The 12,814-nt window shown below is 51.5% G+C and overlaps 1 protein-coding gene across 5 annotated transcripts in view; it reads left to right on the forward strand.

The window, feature by feature from the left end:
- PIK3CD (phosphatidylinositol-4,5-bisphosphate 3-kinase catalytic subunit delta) overlaps positions 1-12,814 on the forward strand; it is a 51,786-nt gene that overhangs the window by 11,508 nt on the left and 27,464 nt on the right. For 2 of the 5 annotated variants that reach the window (XM_058552842.1, XM_058552846.1), the window contains exons 2-3: positions 7,764-7,929; positions 10,417-10,529. The gene's annotated coding sequence lies outside the window, so the exon portion shown is untranslated. Of the gene's footprint in view, positions 1-7,763; positions 7,930-9,028; positions 9,937-10,416; positions 10,530-12,814 lie in introns of those variants that run through there. The other 3 variants (XM_058552843.1, XM_058552844.1, XM_058552845.1) reach the window with 2 other exon arrangements.

Genomic DNA, 12,814 nt, shown 5'->3' on the forward strand with positions numbered 1-12,814 from the left:
GGAATGAGGTGTTCAGAACACCCTGTGTTGTCCCCAGTGCTTACAGGTTGTCTGCAGATCTGGGGTTTCATGAGAACAGGCAAGAAGGAGGACATATAAGCCTGTGGCTGGGTGGGGAAGGGGACCGGGGGCTGAGTGCCTGGGTGGGCGGCCAGCAGCAGAGTGGACCCCCCGAGAATGGAGTAAACTGCCAAGGAGCTGAGACCCTTGTGAGAGAGACCCATCTCCACTGCTACTCTTAGTGTGTGTGTGTGTGTGTGTGTGTGTGTGTGTGTGTGTGATTAGTTTGGGGTCAGGACAGAAGAGGAAAAGTGGGGGTTTGTAGTTTTAAAAGATATTAATTATTTGGGGGTCTTGAGATTGGGGTGACCTGCATCTTCTGGGTATTATGGGCTGGAATCTTCTAGATTATGCATGTGGGTGTTTTTAATATATGTGCTATCTGTTTAATAAATGTGTGTGCATGTATACTATATAATTTTAATTTTATAGAATCAATACAAGCTAGTTATGAAAAGTTTGTAAAATACAGATTTGCCAAAGGAAGAAAAAAGGTCCATCATTCCCCTACCCTAGAATCCCACCACCCAGCGGTTCCTAACCTTTTCCAGATTTTAAATCCTTTTGAAAATCTGCTGAAAATCATGGACCCCTCCCCAGTAAAAGGCTCCTACAAGAGTACTTTTGTGTATAATTTCATTGGGTCGCTGGGTGTCCCCCAAGTTCATCCCAGACTCTGTTAGGGTGCACTGAGGGGCTGTTTGGGTCCCACGACTGGCTTCTCTTAATTATGAGAGTCTGACTCTGAAACCAACCTCAAAGGCCAGAGAGGGACAAAAGATTCTGACACCCCTGAGGCCTCCACAAGACACGCTTGCCTGACAGCTTGTTCAAAGTCTGCTTTGAAGCTGCTTCTATTTTCAGCCTTGACCACCTCTTAGCTACCATGTTCAAGTTTACTCGGTGCTGTTTAAATCTTTTTCTTTGTCCTAAATTCACTGTTCCTTTTGGGGGGCTTTCAGCATGGACCCACTTTCCTGTGTCATTTGGTGACCCTCCACTGTCCCATTGGCTCATTTACAGAGGTCAGCGTCCTTTGGGACAGTTCCAGCCTGTGGTTTTGTGGCTCCCCTCTGCGCGAAGGGCCTTGGCTAGAGCGGGTGGAAAAGCCTGCCTAGGAGAGCTGGCTCTGAGTCATGGGTGGGTAGGCAGGTCTGCAGAGGATGGGAAGTCAGGGCGGTGTCCAGATCCGCATGTTGGGTTCCAGGCAGCTTGAGACCAGACAGGGTCTTCCTGTAAGATGAATACACAAACCCCCTTTTACCGAGTGGGCGGGGTTGGTGCGCTGAGCACCCCACCCAGCAGAGCCCGAGGCACTGGTCAGCCGCCCTTAGACCTTAGTGCCATATTCTCTGCTCCAGGCCCCTCCACTTCAAGCACCCCAAAGCTTTCCCCAGCCCTGCAGGTGGCCAGCCTCCCTGGGAGCCACTCCCCACTCGGAACCAGTGACCTCGCCTGAGCTCTTCCTCCTCCTTTTTTAGTATAACAAGCTTTATTGACAGAATTCACATACCATAAAATTCGTTTAATGTGCACATTCAATGGTTTTTAGTATATTCACAGAATTGTGAACTGTCACCATAATCAATTTTAGAACATTTTCATCACTCCAAAAAGAAACCCCATACCCATTAGTAGTCACTCCCCATTTTTCCCCAATCCCTCCAGCCCTAGGCAACCACTAATGTACTTTCTGTCTCTGTGGACTTGCCTGTTCTGGACGTTTCGTATAAGTGGAATCACACAGGATGTGGTCTTTTGTGGCTTCTTTCACTTAGCCTGTTGCCTCTTTAGGAACACGTCTGACTCATACGGTTCCAGTGGAGGGGTTGTTTGTACTGACCATTTGTTCAATCACAAGTACTGATGGAGCCTCTGCTCTGCTAAGCCTGGAGCAGGTGCTGGACCACACAGGAAGGAACACAGCGGCCATGGGTGGTGTATCAGTTATCTATGGCCATGTAACAAATCACCCCAAAACTTAGCAGCTTAAACAACAAACGCTTATCATCTCACAGTTTCTGTGGGCAGGAATCTGGGAGCAGCTGGGGTTGCAGGTGTCTGGGGCTGGAGATACCTGCCGAAGTTTTGTTGGCCGGCCTCAGCGACTCACCTGTGGTGGCCAGGTATCTCAGTTCCTCGCCACGTGGGCTTCTTCATAGGGCAGCTTGAGTGTCCTTACATCATGACCTCTGGCTCACCTCAGAGTGACAGATGAGAGAGAAGGAGAGACCAAGCACCCAAGACTGAAGCCCCACGGTCTCTTATAACCGAATCTTGAAGGTGACCTGCCATCACTCTGCCATATTTTTTTGGTTACACAGACCAACCCTGCTGTAATGTGGGCAGCGGCTGCACACATGTGTGGATACCAGGAGGGCAATAACTGGATGTAGTTTCATACAGAGAATGGCCCTTGCGATACCCAGCACCCAGCCGGCTCGCTCGTGAAGGGACTGAAATGCCACCTCTGGTCAGCTTTGGGTTAGCTATGAGTTCTCTGGGTTCCGATTTCTAGGCCTCTTGCACCTTTCCCCACTCTATGTTTGTAATTAGGAAGTTAGCATGTAATTATACGCAGCCTTGAACTTGGTTCCACCAGATTTACTCACTTCTGGTAGAATAATTTTGACAGATGATTTCTCCGGTATTTGTGAATTCTATTTGCATTTCTGTTGAGTTGATGCACCCGTTTTTGGATTTCCTTTTTTGGTGTCATCAAGAAGGATGTTGATTAGAACAGGCCCCAGGGCCCATCCCAGTGGGTTGGGCACTTCCCACCACGGCACTGCGTCACACCATCTAACAGAAGTCACCGGAGTCACCCCCTCCTTTCCTGGGTGGTCCATGAGACTGTCTGGAGGCGCAGGCCGGGTCTCGATTAAATGGGCATCTATCAGGCATTAAAGAACTGAGCCTTGTGCCCTAAGTAGTGGGATGATTCATTGTTAGAAGCAGTTTTAGGTGGTGGTTAAAGGTGAGTTCTTATCCCTGCTCTGCCACTTACTGTGTAGCTTCAGGTAAGTCTTGGGCCTCATTTGCTCATGGAAATGATGATAATAGCTACCTTGTGGGTGGTTTTGAGGATCTAATGAGATAATCAGCAGGACAGCTTGGCTATGCTCCATGATGTCCAGGGTCAGCTAGGAAGATGCTCAAAGAGCTGCCAATAACTTGAACAGCTGGGGGCTGGGTTAATCTGGAGGTGTCTTCACTCGTGTCTTGCTGCCTGGGCGGGAATGACTCAAAGGTTGGGCTCAGATGGGACTGTCAGCCTGAGGCTTACACATGGCTTCTCTTTCTGGCTTGGGCTTCATCACAGCATGGCGGCAGCTGCAGGTGTCACACTTCCTTCTTGACACGCAGAGCTCCAAGAGCAAGGTTCCAAACCAGAGTGGAAGCCGCATGGCCTTTTATGACCTAACCTCTCAAGTCACTCAGCCCCACTCCTGCTATACTCTCTTGGTCAAAGAAGTCACAAGCTCACCCAGGTTTAAGGAGAGGGGAGATAGACGCCACCTCTCAATGGGAGGAGTGTTAAAGAATTTACCAGCATGTTTTAGAACCTCCACAATAAATGTAAAGCGTTTAGCACAATGACTGCCATGTAGAATGGGCCAGAAAATGTTAGCTGCTGCCGTCCATATTGTTATTAGTTCTAGTATCTCTCAGGTGCTGATATTTAGCACACCGGAACTCACTGCTGTGTATCTAACTGTGTGACTCAGGCAAGCCCCTTGCCCCCGTCTTAACTAAACATTCTTCAAGGTGCAGCTCTGTGATTGTTTAGTCTGACATTGCCAGATTCCTTCTTTTCACCTTCTTCAAATTTGGACCCAACTTTTCAAACTTTCCTAGCCCTTACTTTAATTTTCTTACCCTCAATGGCTTCTCAAACACATCTAGAGATTTTGCAAGGAGATTCTAGAAGATCAGTTTCGTGAGTCCCCAGGGTATCTCTCATGTGCCTTGATGTGCAATTCACACAACGCCCTGTTGTTCCAAGCAACCTATTTATCCCCTTATTCCAATTTTCTCCCAATAAGTATTCACAATTGATCTTTTCCACAAACAGAGGAATGTATTTTCTTCTATAAAAGATATAAGGAAGTCTAAGACATGGTGTCCTCCCACAAGGATCCCATCCTGGAATTGGAGACCTAAGACTCTCAGGAAACTGGATGCTCTGCTTCGAGGTCCTGGCTAGAAGCCCCCCTCCACGTGCTGCCCTATTGACCGTTACCTCCACCAGCCAAGGTCGGCACTGCGGGCTGGCAACCGCGTTTATAGACGAGGAAACAGCTCTGGAATGCTTAGGAAACTCATCCAAATCCAGATCTAACTCCCGGGATCATATTCCTACCTTTCCCCGGGAGATTCCCTGCAACCACCAATACTTTGGGGTTGACACTTGAAAGAATGAGCATTGCAAACATGAGCATCATTTTTTTCTCTGCTGCTTTGCCCCTCACAGGTCAGAAACTCTGGAAGCCTCAATTAAGGCAGACTTTTGGTCTAAGCTTGGGGAATTGGCGAAAGAAAGAAAGAAAGAAGCTCCAGATTCTAATTAACTTTGCTTTTTAACTACAGATGAGCCACTGTTTGAGTTAACTGGGGCTGAGAGTCTCAAAGATTAATGAAAATATGTAAAGATGGCAGGAGAACAGGGGCCAGACACTCCTGTAATTAGGCTCCCTCATCCTTGTGCCTTGAGAGTAACAAGATCAAGGGAACAAGGAAATGGAGGGATTGTGTGAATAACTATGTAGACCTTCTCTCTGCTTTGAGGATTATTTTCCAGAGTCCCCTGGTTTTCCTAATAGAATTAAAAGCAAACATTTAACTGTTTTTTTTTTTTCTTGTTGTTAGTTGCTTCTTATTTTTTTCTGACTCTAGCCTTCCTAGTCTCGTCCCCACTCAGTGTCTTATCTGACCACACCTAAATATGCTGTAGAGGAGGAAAAATAATTTTCCCTCTACCCTTCTAGGTTCTTGGCTGAGACTCCCCCAGTAATAAAAAGACAGATTAATAGGAAAAAAAAACAAATTTAATTACGTACGAAAGTACGGGAACTCCACAAAGTTAGGAGACTCAAAGAAGTCACCAGAGCAGAAAGCTTTTATATCTTTTAGACAAAGAAACAATAAATGTGTGAAGGATTGACAAGACAAAGGGGTTGGGGCTAGGGGCAGTAAAATGGTGAAGAAGTGACAAGGTTTGTTTATACAATCTTCTGGACCCTAAATGCCCTGTCTCTGGTGATAAGGATGTCTTCTACCTTTCTGGTACGGCGAGGGTACCTTCACGTGGGAGATTTCTCTCCTGCTTTCAGGAGGACAAAAGAGGGTCAATGTCTTTCTTGCACCCGCTGTTTCTCAAGTACTTTTAACTCGAAATAATCAATATGCCAAAGTGGCATATTTTGGGGTGACATATTCTGAACCCCTACAATGCTGAGTGCCAAATTTGAATAGGAGGAGCCAACAGGAATTCCAGGAAGTTTGGTGGTTGGGATACCGGGAAACTTACAAAGAGGATCCACTCTTTTTGTTTGTTTTTGTTTTTGTTTTTTTGCGAGGCAGATCAGCCCTGAGCTAACATCCATGCCCATCCTCCTCTTTTTGCTGAGGAAGACTGGCCCTGGGCTAACATCCGTGCCCATCTTCCTCCACTTTATATGGGACGCCGCCACAGCACGGCCTGACAAGCGGTGCGTTGGTGCGCGCCTGGGATCCGAACCCGGGCTGCCAGCAGCAGAGCGCGAGCACTTAACCACTACACCACAGGGCCGGCCAGGATCCACTCCTTTTGGCTATAGGAAGAGAGGGGCAGGAATCTAATTTCTCTATATTTACTGTGATTTTCTAATGGTGGTAAAACTAATGTGTTTATCCACTAAGTTTATTTATTTATACCCTCACCTGTATTTCAGAAAGGACTTAATATACCTGAGCCCTGAACAAGGAATCAGGAGACTTTGGTTTTTCTTCCTTCTGTCACTAGCTGTGTGATGTTGAGCAAGTCACTCCATCTCTTTGTGTCTGTTTCCCTTCTGTGAAAGCAAACATTTACTGAGCATTTACTATCCACACGAGGCACTGTTCTAGAGACTTTCCGTGTATCTGGATCCATTTACTTAATTCTCTCCCAGACAACTTACTATGTTATGGGTCTTCTGGAAGTTGTCAGCGCAGTTCCAGCACATCTTTGTAATACAGGCAGGATGACTTCTTGTGGCTTTTGCCATTTCAAAGAATCTTGGATTTTTCTCTGGGCTCCAGAGGAACCAGAACGTGACACCTCCAATTTGAACCCCAAGCCAGGTCAGTGGGTTCCATTGCTGATGAGGACCTTGTCTTTGAACTTGCCCTTCATCAGACCCATGCTAGAGAAAAAGGGAAGTCTGTAGGACTGGGTCCCTGGGGAGAAGGCACCCACCGTGGGGTTGGGGGGCGTGAAGCCACCGAAGCCTGCTGCTTGGAAAATATCTTTGGTGGCTTGGCCCTGTCAGGTCATTATCCTTTCCTAGTTGGGGGTTGTTGGGGATGCCACCCCTCCCCAGCCTGGGTGGCTACCAGAGAACTCCTCTCAGCTTCTGCCCACCCAAGGTCTGGCTGTGACTTCCAGCGGTTTATGTGTCATCCTGGGAAATACACCCCCCCCACACCAAGGGCGGCCCTGCAGGGGGCCCGGGCTCCCTACAGGGCTGAGCTCCCATCGCACTGTCTTCTGCTGCACTGTTCCCCTCCTCTGGCTGGGGTGGGAAGAGTGAAGGGGAGGTGGACCGGGTGGCACGCTGGGCGGTCCCCACCCAGTGGCTCAGGCTCCGCCTTCTCCAGAGATTGTCTGCCAAGCGTCAGCCCTGCATCGCTGTGTGAGTGAGCCAGTGCGAGTGTGGGGGTGGGCGAGTGAGGTTCAGTGTGAACGTGCACGAGTGCGTGTGTGTCTGTGGTCTCGGTGTCTGTGTCATTGTGTGTCAATTTACATAATTGTGCCTGAGTGTGTGAACGCATTTGCGAGCGTACGTCTTTGTGAATGTGAGTGTGTGTGTGTGACATCTGGGGACGGGATATGGAGGGGGATTGCCTCCTACCCCCGACCTCCCTTTCTCTCCTCCTCGAGATGCCCCGGCGCCGACAGAGGTGCTGGGAGCGGGGACGCAGAGGTCACCGAGGGTCGCGGGACCTCCCACGACCCAGCCCCCTGGTCCTCTCATCCCAGGCTTCTTCGAGATTCCCGGGAGCTTCTGGCGAGTTTTTCTACTTGTCCTTCTCGCTGCCCTCGGCGACGCTGGGGCCCAGGAAGGCTCCGGGGAGCTCGGATGGGCGGGCCCTGCACCCGCAACACGGTGGAGGCGGAGACGGGCGGTGCACATAGGACCACCAAGGGGTGTTCCGAAACCGCTTTCCTCCGCCCCACGTCTGCCCCACCCGGTGGGACACCTTTGGGGTGACTCTGAACCTCGCACTCCCTTCCTCCTCTTGCGCTCCACTGTGGCAAAGGCTTAAGTCTAGGGCTGTGGACCCCAAAGACCATTTTGAGGGGACACGGGACAGTGCAGAGCAAGAAGCGTATGGGTCCGGTACCAAACCAAAGCGGTTCCAAAGCCAGCTCTGCCGCTAAGAGGCTGTGGGATTGTGTGCAGTGTGTGTATGCGAGGGTAAGTTCTTTGCCCTCCGAGCTTCGTTTTTCTCTTTCACAGCCCGAGGGAGGACAATACCCGCCTTACACTGTGATGCCTGGACCGAAACCGGAGCGCCTGTGTAAAGTGTAAGGGAATCACTGCGCTAGTGCACGGACGCCCTTCATCGTAATGAATAGATGTGTTAGTGAAAGTCCGGGGTGAACCCGTTTTCGCAATCCGACATGTAAGGGGAACCCCGATGGAAAGGCAGGCCCAGCGGCTGGGGAACAGCCCGCACACTGGATATGAGCTCAGAGTCGGGGACCGCCAGTTACTCAGTGACCCCGGCTCGCGATCTGTGACCCGGGCTCAGTGCCCCGCCCTTTCTGGTGATTCCCTGGGAACCCGGGAGCGGAAAGCGGTTTGGCGGACGACCAGCCCTCGCTCGCTTTGCAAATGGCACTTTCTATCCTCTGGTTGCAAGGCGGGCGGGGGCCAGGGCCGGCGTGCTCGCGGGCTCCCGGCTCCGGGCGCAAACCCCGCCGGCCGGGCGGGAGCAGCGGGGGTCGAGGAGGAGTCGCAGCGGCGTCCTCCCCGCCCCGCGGCCGCTCGCTCTCCGACACTTCGCCTGGCTGGGGCTGTGAGAATTTGCCGACGGTGCCCGCCCGCGGCGGCCCTGGCCCCGCCCCCGGCCGGCGCCCCGCCCCGGCCCCGCCCCCGGCCTCGCCCGCACCGCCCCTCGTCCGGCCCCGCCCCGGGCCGCGCCCCTCGCCGATGCCCCGCTCGCCGGCTCCGCGCCGCGGGCCTGCCCTCAGGCCCCCGCGGGCTCCGCGCCGCCGCCCGGAGGCTCGCGCCCTCCCGTCGCTCCGGGACCCGCCCGCCGCGTCCCCTGGGCAACCGTCTCCAGGGAGACCGGGCCCCGCCCCCGGCACCGACACCCGGTACGGAGCCCACCTGTGCGGGCGTCTGCGGGGTCCCAGTGCCCCCCCGCTCAGCCCCGCCCCGCCCAGCGCCCGGCTTTGTCCTCCTGGGGCGATCCGGGGTCCAGGGGCGTGGGGGCTGGGGGAGGCGGGCGCGTTCCCGCGGCGGAGCAGACCCCGCTGGGGAGGCCGAGGCAGGGGGCCGCGCTCGCGTTATGATGCTCTGGTGTGGGCTGCTTCATGCTCTTCTCTCCTGATCTCGGTGCATCCCTTTTGTGCCTCCAGGGGGCCGGGAACCCGGGATGTCCCGCTGCCGCCCTTGATGGGATGAGCAGGGCCCTCAGCCGGGCTCCGGACGCCTGTTCAGAGCAAGCTGTTTACTTGTCAGGGACGAGCAGTTGCCGTGCGCGTCCTCCCCTCCCCCTGCCCCCGATTCGGGACGTAGCATCCTGCGCTCTGTCCATTCCTAGAGCTGCCTCCCAAGCTTTGCCCTTGAACCCAGAGGGCTAGAGGGCGGCAGACCCGGGTCCTGAGGTCCCGGCCAGCGTGAGGGCCAGAGCAGAAGATGCACCTTCCTCCCGGGGAAGAGCCTCCTCCCTGGCCGCCCTCTTGTGAATTCTGTCCCGGCTCCCTGTTTCCTGACCTGAATTCCTGCGGACTACTTCCTCCCTTGCCTTCCCTAACTCTTCTTTCTCTCGGCTCCATCATGCTTTCTGCTTTGTCTTTCGTCGTCTTGAAACTGTTTTCTCTACGATCATGTCTCATTTCCCTGTGACTGAGCTGCTGGGTTTTATCCTCTCGTTAATTCCATTGGTCAGCAATGCAAGTTATTTCTTCCTTAGCTCTTGGCGCTGACCTCCCGTTTCTCTGTGGCAGTGCCTTGGGAAGTCCTTGCCGTCCTCCCCTGGATGCTGAGTGAAGGGACCCTCCAAGCCCTCGTTCCTGGGCGTCTACAGCAGGGTCCCTGGGGTAACCTTCCAGGGATTGGGCTGGCAGCACAGAGAATTCCAGCTTGGTCCTTGGGAAATGTGTTCTTGGAATGGACACCTTTTCTAACGGCTTCCTAGCACTGGGCTTTTTGTCTCATGGAGAAGGCAATGGTTTAGGTTTCCTGCTCCTCAGGAGCCCTCCGCAGCCATGCCTAGCGGGTTCCAGGCTGGAGTCTCCCTGCTGTGAAGGTAGCTGTGCCTGGGCGGCGGTTGGGCAAAGGGGCGAGTCCCACTGCTGGAATCCAGCGGGCTGGGCTTCCGCAGCTCAGGTAGCTTTCTGTCTCTGGGGTCAGATGATTTCCAGGAGCCACCCACAATGGAAGAAGAAACACCACAGATGCAGTGAGTGGGTGGCCCCCTGCCCACACCCCTTCCTTTTCATCTCCATCAAGCAGGGATGAATCTTCCTTTATGATGCAATTTGGGTCTTAAATGGGACCTCAAGTTCCCCGAACCTACTTTTTGCAGTCATTGAGTGGAACTCAACCCAGGCTTGGCTCAGATAGATCACTCACTTTGCTTTCAAAAACCAAACAAAACCAACAAACAACTCTAAAAATGATCTGAGTCATCTGTATGTATATATATTCCTGCTTCAGGCACTGGAAATGCTCCTGTGGTTTGGTTCAGTACTACCAAAGGGAGCTGGGGGCGGCATTGACACAGATGGTGAGAAGGGCCCATCAAGCAGACTGTGATTGGTTTGCAAAAAGGGGACTTGGGTGAAACAGCCGCTTTTGAGCTGAAGTCCTGTAAGAGAGTGCACAGAAGGTTTCTGAGACGTTCTCTTTTAAAATTTTTCTTTTCTTTTTTTCCATACAGATGAGGAGCTGAGTCAGGCAAGGGCGGAATGACGCTCATTGATTCCAAAGCATCTTTAATCTGCCAGGCAGAGAGGCCTTTGCTGCTGGTCTTTCTTGGACCATTCCAGAGAGGTAGGTTGGGCAAAGGAGACAAGTTGGGTGAGGGGAGAAGAAGAGATGTTATTTTGTAGATAGGTTAAGAACGTGAACAGAGTCTGCCGTCCCTGACTCGCCAGCCAAAGGAGAGCTTCTGTGTAGGACTAGAATGCTGAAAGGAAGAGAATGACCCAAATCTGTGCTAGGAGCCAACGAGGGGGGATGTGAACTAGACCTCAGCGAGCTTCCCAAGAGAGGGATGCTGCTGCCTGGGAAAGGAAGGAATGACTTTGCTCCGAGGAGCCCTGGAGCCCATTATTAAGCTGCAACATTTGGTATTTGACTTGCTCCGGTCATGGTAGAGTTAGGCTGGCCTATTTGGAGAGTGAAAAATAAAACATTCTTCCGAAGGAAGTGGATTGAATTTTTATGACTTGGTAGTGCTTCTCAAGGAGTCCTTTGGTGGGGACATTCTGTTTCTCTCAAGAGTTGGCCATCACTGTATGGATGCTCCTTGGAACTTCTAGGACATTAGCTTGGAAGATGAATGCAGTCCTTTCATTGTACAAATGAAGAAACTGAGGCCAGAGACTGACGATGGCTGAGCATTGGCTAAACGCCCCTCTCTGGCATCTGAGGGTAGCTGAGTACGGTTAGCAACCTCCCAGATTGGTAGGCCAGCAGTCCCCTTGCAAGCTTTTCGGGTACATATGTATTCTGAAAGTGCACAGCACATTCTGCCTTCTCTGGACGCTTGAGCAGCTGTTGTCGTTTCTGATGGGAAGGGGCATGGGGTTATAGCATGGTGTTGTGGTGTCATCTTCGGAGGCTCCTCCCCCTTCCCTAACCTCATTTTTCTCTAGATCTTCATCAGTGCTTTCCAAACTTCTGTGTTGGTGTAGATATCTTTAAAAAGACCAAAATATTAAGCAGAATTTTAACCTATAAAGCTGATAAAAACAGAGTGCCGCTGTGGTACAAGTAGAGACTGGCCCAGAACTCCTTCCACTCAGCACCCTATCCCACTCCAGCCACCCCCTGAAGGCCTCGGGGTGCTTCTGTGGGACCCCAGGACTCCCTGGAACGTGGGCCCATGAAAACTGTGAATCCTGTAGACCTGTAGACCTGTAGATCTGTGTTGGGGATGAGAGTATCTTCTACACACCCGTTTACACCATCTTGATTCTTGTTTCAGAAGATGCCTTTTAATAATAATTTTTAACCCTCATACTTTTTTATTTATTAAAAATACCTATTTACTATCAAAAATTTGCAAAATACACACACAAAAAATTGGGAACATAACTCTTCTATAATCCTACACCCCACCCCCCAGAGAGAACCATTGTCTCCTTGTTGGATTGTCCACCCCCGCATCCCCTAGAGAGTCTTCTGTGTGTCTATCTTTGGAAACTTGATTTTTATTTATTGTTAAATATTATTATGAACTTCCACTTAAGTATAACTGATTGAATACACATGTTTCTCTCTTCTCTGTTTCAAAAGCCCACTAAAATGAGACTAAAGGAATTTTAAAAAGTATAAATTCTTAAGAAAACAGAAAAGTAGATAATAGAAGAGGAGGGATGTGAGCAAAAATTTTGAAAGCTAGAAAGCAGGTGGGTGAAAAAGAAGCTAAGCTTAGAATGTTGAATGTCCTGTGTTGTGGGGGGAGGAAGGTGATGTGTCCACAGGACCCACCAAAGGCTCAAGAATGAGGGCTGCACAGTGTTCCCAACAGTGGGGTACAGGGTGGGCTGGAAGCAGGAAGATTGGTTGAAAATGTGTGTTAGAGCCACAGACCTCTCTCTCAGCCCACATAGCCAGGTGGTTCCCTCTCCCACCCCAGCAGAAAATGCCTGGTTTCCCGTAGGCAGTGTTGAGCCAGCATGGCTCAGGCCCAGCCTGGGGCGGAAGGAGGCTCTAAGGAGAGCAGCCGAACACAGAGGGAGGCTGTGAAGGGAGCAGCTGAGGGCAGGGGGAGGCTCTGAGGGGAGCAGCCGAGGGCCGGGGGAGGCACTGTGTTGAGAACAGAAGGATTCAGTGAAGGTTTTCATACTGAATAGCGAGACCCTCTCCTGGTTGGCTCCCAGAACATGGCAGCCTGGCTTATACCCACCCTCTAGGAAGGGCCTTAAAGGATTTCTCTCTGAGGAAACTGAACTCACAAGAAAAACACCTTTCAGATACTGACATTGAGAGGGACCCTGTTGAAAAGCTAGCTTGCTACTTTGTCACTTCACAGCAACGCCTACCGAGCAATTAGCCCTACCTGTGCACAAACAGCTTTTAGTCCTTCTCTCTTAAATTTGAATGGGCAG

The sequence above is a fragment of the Diceros bicornis genome, chromosome 13 (genome assembly GCF_020826845.1).
Source record: "Diceros bicornis minor isolate mBicDic1 chromosome 13, mDicBic1.mat.cur, whole genome shotgun sequence".
Classification (NCBI taxonomy): domain Eukaryota; kingdom Metazoa; phylum Chordata; class Mammalia; order Perissodactyla; family Rhinocerotidae; genus Diceros; species Diceros bicornis.